The sequence below is a fragment of the Panthera tigris genome, chromosome A1 (assembly GCF_018350195.1).
Source record: "Panthera tigris isolate Pti1 chromosome A1, P.tigris_Pti1_mat1.1, whole genome shotgun sequence".
Taxonomy (NCBI): domain Eukaryota; kingdom Metazoa; phylum Chordata; class Mammalia; order Carnivora; family Felidae; genus Panthera; species Panthera tigris.
In genome coordinates this window covers 88922680-88930730 of record NC_056660.1, presented here as the reverse complement: position 1 = coordinate 88930730, position 8051 = coordinate 88922680, and positions in this window count along the sequence as shown.

Genomic DNA, 8051 nt, shown 5'->3' with positions numbered 1-8051 from the left:
TACAGTCTTTATTTTAAAGTCTAGATTGTCTGCTGAGAACAAACTGAGGGTTGATGGGGGTGGGAGGGAGGGGAGGGTGGGTGATGGGTGTTGAGGAGGGCATCTTTTGAGATGAGCACTGGATGTTGTATGGAAACCAATTTGACAATAAATTTCATATTTAAAAATAAATAAATAAACAAATAAATAATGAAAATATGAGACAACCCCCCCCCAAAATAAAGTCTAGATTGTCTGATGTAAGTATGGCTACTCCAGCTTTCTTTTGTTGACCATTAGCATGATAGATGGTTTTCCATCCCCTCATTTTCAATATGAAGGTGTCTTTAGGTCTAAAGTGGGTCTCTTGTAAACAGCATATAGATGGATCTTGTTTTCTTATCCATTCTGTTACCCTATGTCTTTTGATTGGAGCATTCAGTCCATTGACGTTTAGAGTGAGTACTGAAAGATATGAATTTATTGTCCTTATGACGCTTGTAGAGTTGGAGTTTCTGGTGGTGTTCTCTGGTCCTTTCTAATCTTTGTTGCTTTTGGTATTTATTTATTTATTTATGTGTTTATTTATATTTTCATCTTTTATCCCCTCAGAGAGTCCCCCTTAAAATTTCTTGCAGAGCTGGTTTAGTGGTCACAAACTCCTTTAATTTTTGTTTGTCTGGGAAACTTTTTATCTCTGCTTCTATTTTGAATGAGAGTCTTTCTGGATGAAGAATTCTTGGCTGCATATTTTTTCAATTCAGCACATTGAATATATCCCACCTCTCATTTCTGGCCTGCCAAGTTTCTGTAGATAGGTCTGCTGCAAATCTGATCTGTCTTCCCTTGTATGTTAGGGACTTTTTTTTCTTTGCTGCTTTCATGATTCTCTCCTTCCCTGAGTATTTTGTGAATTTGACTATGATATGACTTGTTGATGGCAGGTTTTTGTTGAATCTTACGGGAGTCCTCTGTGTTTTCTGGATTTTGATATCTGTGTTTTTCCCCAGGTTAGGAAAGTTTTCTGCTATGATTTGCTCACATAACCCTTCTACCCCTATTTTTCTCTCTTCCTCTTCTGGGACCCCTATGATTCTGATGTTGTTACTTTTTAATGAATCACTGATTTCTCTAATTCTTAAATCGTGCTCTTTTGCCTTAATCTCCCTCTTTTTTCTGCTTCATTATTCTCTATAAGTTTGTCCTCTATATCACTGATTCTCTGTTCTGCCTTGTCCATCCTTGCTGCCGCTGCATCCATCCGTGATTGCAGCTCTGTTATAGTATTTTTAATTTCATTCTGGCTATTTTTTACTTCTTTTATCCCTGCAGAAAGGGATTCTAATCTATTTCCCACTCCACCTAGTATTCTTATTATCATGATTCTAAATTCTGGTTCAGACATCTTGCTTGTATCTGTGTTGGTTAAATTCCTGGCTGTCATTTCTTCGTGCTCTTTCTTTTGGGGTGAATTCCTTCTTTTTTTATTTTGAAGGGAGAAAATGAATTAATGAAGTAGAAAAATTGAAATTAAAAAAATCAAATTAAAAAAATATTAAAATTAAAAGTTAAACACACACACACACAAATCGAATAGATGATGCTAGATCCTAGGTGTTTGTTGGTCTGGGTGCTGAAAGTGGTTTGACAGATTAGATTAAAAAAAGGGGGGGAGAAGAAAAAAAAAAGGAAATCATTTGAGAATTTGAAAAAATGAATACACTGAAGTAGACTAAAATGAGATGATGGGGGTAAAATAGAATTTGAAAAAATACACACCAAAGAATATAGTAGAAAGAAAAAAATTAAAGAAAAATATCTTTAATAAAAATTAAAAATAAATATGAATTTTTTCATTTTCTGTATTTAAGAAAAAAATGAAAAAGAGAAAAGATAAAAAAAGAAAAAAAAGAAAAAAAAGAAAAAATCATTTGAAAATTTGAAAAAGTGAATACACTGTAGGAGACTAAAATAAAATGATGGAAGTATAATAGAATTTGAAAAAAAATACATAAAAGCAAAAATTATAGTAATAAAAATTAAATAAACATTTTAGTAGAAATTGAAAGTAAAAATGAAGTTTTTCTCTTTCTGAATTCAAGAAAAAAGAAAAGAAACGAAAAGAGAAAAAGAAAAAAAGAAAGAAAAATTGAATAGATGAACCTGCTAACAGATTGAAGTAGGATTGAAATTGCTTTGTTTTCCCCTAGAAGTCAGTCTATATAGCTCTTTATAGTCCATAAATTAAGCTGGCAGTGAGACTTCTGTTCTTGAAGAGCGAAGTTGTCTCAGTTCAGCGGGACTCAGTGTAACAGCTCCGCTCTCCACTAGATGGTGCTGCTAGCCTACTGGGGTGAATTGTTGTGGCGCTTGTAGGTGCATATGCGCATGCGAGGAAGCGGTGAAAATGGCGCCACACAGCTACCCAGTCTGTTCTCCCGGATCAGCAATTGCACACTCGTCCTCTGTCTTCAGCTCTTGTCCACTCCCCGCTTTTTCACTCTCCATGGCCAGGCCTCAGGCAGTACCTCTCTCCCAAGTTTTGTCTCAGATGTGGCTGTTTTCCCCGGCCCCTTACTTCTGAAGGACTGTGGCTTTGACCTGTTCCACCCCTCTGCAGGAGGGTCTCACTGAGCAATGGCTGAATGAGCAATGGCCATACATCGGCTGCACCCAGGAATGCCTGCTGAACCTTGTTGCCGGTGCCCTGAGACTGCAGCCAGGTGCCAGCCTGCCCCAGAAAAAGTTCACAAGACAGCATAGCAGCAGCATTTCAGGGATTATGGAAAATCATGACACACATCTGGCACCAGGCTTCTCCCTTAATGACCTTGCCCCAGCACAAGCGAATGTAGCCGCCTTCTGGGGTCTGTTGGGACTAGGTGGCTTCAACAGTTTCTACCAAATGTCCTTCCAGCAGTGGAACCACTTTTCCCCATGTGGCCCGAGAACCTCCCGGACCCCACTCTGTTCCTGGGGATTTGCCTTCCCACCAGAGCACCGCCAGGTATTGAGCTGCGGAGTTGCAGCCTTTGTGCTCCCCTTGTTTACAGTCTTAATGGAATTTAAACCCTCTCCTTTCTCCTTTCTCCCTTTGTAGTTTAGTCCCTGCAGCTGTTTCCAATTTTCCACTTTCTCTCCAGCTGCTCTTGGGGAGGAGTGCTATTCCCATATTCTCCCTGCATCCCCAGTCTCTGTCCTCTCTCCACCCACAAAAGCGGTTCCCTACCTTTCATGACTTCTTGCTCCCCAAATTCACCTCTCTGTGCTGCGTACCTGCTGAATTCTGTGGTTCAGGTTGTGCAGATTGTTGTGTTAATCCTCCAGTCAGTTTTCTAGGTGTGTAGTATGGTTTAGTGTTGGTCTGGCTGTATTTCATGGACACGAGACTCACAAAAAGCTTCCACACTGTTCTGCCATCTTGGCTCCTCCCTGTTTCCACATATTTTAAATTTCTTCTCTAATTGCCTGGTTGACCCATTCATTCTTTAGCAGGATGTTTTCTAATCTTCATGCTTTTCAAGGTTTTCCAGACTTTTTCCTGTGGTTGATTTCAAGTTTCATAGCATCGTGATCTGAAAGTGTGCATGGCATGATCTCAATTCTTTTATATTTATTAAGGGCTGTTTTCTAGCCCAGTATGTGATCTATCTTGGAGAATGTTCCATGTGCACTCAAGAAGAAAGTATATTCTGCTTCTTTGGGATGCAGAGTTCCAAATATATCTTACAAGTCCATCTGGTCCAATGTATCCTTCAGGGCCATTGTTTCCTTATTGAATTTCTGTCTAGATGATCTTTCCATTGCATCAATAAGATTTTTTATGTTTGTGATTAATTGTTATATATATTTGGGTGCTCTCAAATTTAGACATTTATAATTTTTAGCTCTTCCTGATGGATAGACCCTGTAATTATTGTATAATGCCCTTCTTCATCTCTTGTTACAACCTTTAATTTAAAGTCTAGTTTGTCTGATATAAATATGGCTACTCCAGCTTTTTTTTGACTTCCAGTAGCATGATAGATAGCTCTCCATCCCCTCACTTCCAAGCTGAAAGTGTCCTCAGGTCTAAAATGAGTCTTTTGTAGACAGCAAATAGATGAGTCTTGGTTTTTTTATCCATTCTTATACACTTTGTCTTTTGATTGGAGCATTTAGTCATTTTATTCAGTGTTATTGTTGAAAGATAGGGGATTAGAGTCACTGTGTTATCTGTAGGTTTCATGCTTGTAGTGATGTCTCTGGTACTTTGTGGTCCTTGCAACATGTCACTCACAGAGTCCCCTTGAGGATCTCTTGTAGGGATGGTTTAGTGGTGAAGAATTCCTTCAGTTTTTGTTTGTTTGGGAACACATTTTTCTCTCCTTTTCTGAATAATAGTCTAGCTGGATAAAGGATTCTTGGCTGCATATTTTTCCTGTTCATCACATTGAAGATTTCCTGCCATTCCTTTCTGGCCTGCCAAGTTTCAGTAGATAGGTCTGGTGCTACCTTTATGTGTCTATCTTTGTATGTGAAGGTCCGTTTATCCCTAGCCGCTTTCAGAATTCCCTCTTTATTTTTGTATTTTGCCAGTTTCACTATGATATGTTGTGCAGAAGATTGATTCAAGTTATGTCTGAGGGGAGTTCTCTGTGCCTGTTGGATTTCAATGCCTATTTCCTTCCCCAGATTGGGCAAGTTCTCAGCTATGATTTGTTCAAGTACACCTTCAGCCTTTTTCTCTCTTCTTTTTGTGGAATTTCTGTGATATGGATATTGTCCTATATGACTGAATCACTTAGTTCTCTATGTCTCCCCTGTGATCCTGGATTTTTTTATCTCTATTTTTCTCAGCTTCCTCTTTTTCCATAATTTTATCTTCTAATTCTCCTATTCTCCTCTCTGCTTCTTCTTTCTGTGCTGTGCCCACCTCCATTCTATTTTGCATCTCATTTATAGCATTTTTAAATTCATCATGACTATTTTTTAGTGTCTCAATCTTTGTAGCAATAGATTCTCTGCTGTCTTCTATGCCTTTTTTCAAGTCCACCAATTAATTTTATGACTATTATTCTAAATTCTTGTTCAGTTATGTTGCTTAAATCTGTTTTTATCAATTCTTCAATGGTCAGTGTTTCCTGGAATTTCTTCTGAGGAGCATTCTTCTGTTTCATCATTTTGGCTAGTTTTCTATCCCTTATGTGTTTTAAAAGCTTGTTATGTGCTCTGCACCTGTGAGCACTGCTGTATTAAAGTGGGATCATACACTGTCCAGGGCCTGGCCCTTCAGGAGGTGTTTTTTGGATAGAGGTACTTGCTCTCTGTTTTTTTGATTTTGATTATTTTATTTCCCTACTTGTATTGATGTTTTTGACCCTCCACCAGGTGTGCTTTCATTTGTTCCTGGAAGTAGCCTTGGAAAGCAAGACAAACAGACAAATAGGAAAGAAAAACCCACAAACACAAAAACAAATATAACAAACAAACAAAAACAAACAACAAAATAGCAAAAACAATCCAAGAGCAAAAAACAGAAACACCAGCTACAAGTAAAGAACAGGGTGGAGGTGGTGCTGATGGAAGAGTACATACAAATAGAGAAATGACAGGGGTGGGGACAAACAAGAAATAAACATTGACTAGGCAGAAAGATTAAATGGTTTAATCCAGAGAGAGAGAAAGGAAAATAAGGAATAAAGCGGGGGGGAGGGGGAGAAGATAAAGTTGCCCAGACAGAGAAACTATAGAGCTTGATTATTTCTGAAAGACAGAAAGGAATGTAAAGAAGGAGGTGTAGAACATGTATCAAGAGAATGGATTAAATATGTGTGTTTAAACAAACCAATAACCAGAGTAACCAGCCTAGAGGAGAGAAGAGATAAGAGGGAGAAATGGGGGGGGGGAGAATATACCTATATGTAAAGAATTATCCTAGAATTAATCCAGGCAATGCAGCAGCATTGGTCTGGAGGAGGGGTCTGAATGGTTCCAGTGTCTATCCTGCTCCAGTAGATACAGTTACCCAGTGGGAATGGGCGTGGTTTGGTTTAGGCTGGTCCCATCTCCACTGTGGGCCCCGCAGACTGATCCCTGAGGCCCCGCCTTGGTTGTGGTGGGGAGAAAGCAGCGACCCTGTGTCCCAAATCACTTCTTTTTAAAAAAAAATTTTTAAAATATTTTTATTTATTTTTGCAACAGAGAGAGACAGCATGAACAGGGGAGGGGCAGAGAGAGAGGGAGACACAGAATCAGAAGCAGGCTCCAGTCTCTGAGCTGTCAGCACGGAGCCCGATGCGGGGCTCGAACCCACAGACTGTGAGATCATTACCTGAGCCGAAGTCAGACGTCCAACTGACTGAGCCACCCAGGAGCCCCCCAAATCACTTCTTTGGAGCTGTCCTCACTGTGCTGCTGGTGCAGACGAGGCTGTCTCACTCTGTCGACTCCTTTGCCCCAGGGGCTTGGCTGGGATTTAAACTCCCACTCCATGAGTCCCAGTACTGGGGAATCACTTCCCGATATGAGGTCCCAGCTGGTATTGTCCTGTGCCACAGCCCTTCAGGGGAGGGACTGGTTTCTTCTGCTGAAGTCTGTGCTCCTGATCTACCACTGAGCCCAGGGGTGGCTCCCCTCCTCCCCAGGTGTGTGAACAGGACAGCTGGCCCCAGTCAGAAGATGGGATCTTCAGTTAGAGATCCTCTAACTTGCAGTTAGAGATGGGATCCCCCTCTGATACTGGCCTGAGGTTTTTTCTCTTCTTCAGATACAGTCCTACACTTCCCCAGCTGCTCTTTGTCTTCCCTTGGTCTCTCAGCAGAAGGGGGTCCCTCCCCTCCATGCCTACACGACCTGTTTTATCTCCCCTAGTTCACAATCACCCGCCTATGGTCTCTCAAGTTGTCCCAGTTTCTCCCTGGTAGACTCAGTCTCTTTTCCTCCAAGATTCTTGGGGTAAAAGTCCTTTGGTTCCAGCCCTTCTTTGTTTGGGAGACGCAGGAAGTACTGATCCCCCTCCTTCTCTGCCATGTTGGCCGTCCTCTCTCTTTCACCCATTTTGAATTTAGTTGTGTGTATGGTGTAAGAAAGTAGTCTAGTTTCATTCTTGTGCATGTTGCCATCCAGTTTTCACAGCACCATTTGTTGAAGAGACTGTTTCCATTGGATATTCTTTCCTGCTTTGTTGACGATTAGTTGTTTGTATAGTTATGGGTCCATTTTTGTGTTTTCTATTCTGTTCCATTGACCTATGTGTCTGTTTTGTGCCAGTACCACACTGTCTTGATGACTACTGCTTTGTGATATAGCTTGAAGTCCAGAACCATGATGACTCCAGCTTTTTCTTTTTTAGGATTTCTTTGGCTATTCAGGGTCTTTTCTGGTTCCATAAAAATTTTAGGATTGTTTCTTATAGCTTGGTGAAAAATGCTAGTGGTATTTTGATAGGGATTACATTAAATGGGTAGGTTGCTTTGGGCAGAATAGAGATTTTAACAATGTTTGTTCTTCCAATCCATGAGCATGGAATATTTTTCCATTTTTGTCCTCTTTAATTTCTTTCATAAGTGTTCTATAGTTTTCAGAGTACAGACATGTTATCTCTTTGGTTAAGTTTATTCTTAGGTACCTTATTGTCGATGGGATCGATTCCTTTATTTCTTTTTCTGCTGCTTCATCATTGGCGTCTAAAAATGCAACAGATTTCTCTATGTTGATTTTATATACTGCAACTGCTGAATTCATGTATTAGTTTTAGCAACTTTTTTTGGTGAGTCTTTTGGATTTTCTATATAGAGTATCATGTCATGTGCAAAGTGAAAGTTTTACTTTTTCCTTGCCAATTTGTATGTCTTTTATTTATTTTTCTGGTCTGATTGCTGAGGCTAAGACTTCCAGTACTATGTTAAATAGAAATAGGGAGAGTGGACATCTCTGTATTTTCCTGACCATAGAGGAAAATTCTCAGTTTTTCCCCACTGAAGATGGTATTAGCCATGCGTCTCTTGTATATGGCCTTTATGATATTGAGGTGTGCTCCATCCATACCTATTTTGTTAAGGGTTTTTATCAAGAAAGGATGCTGTATTTTG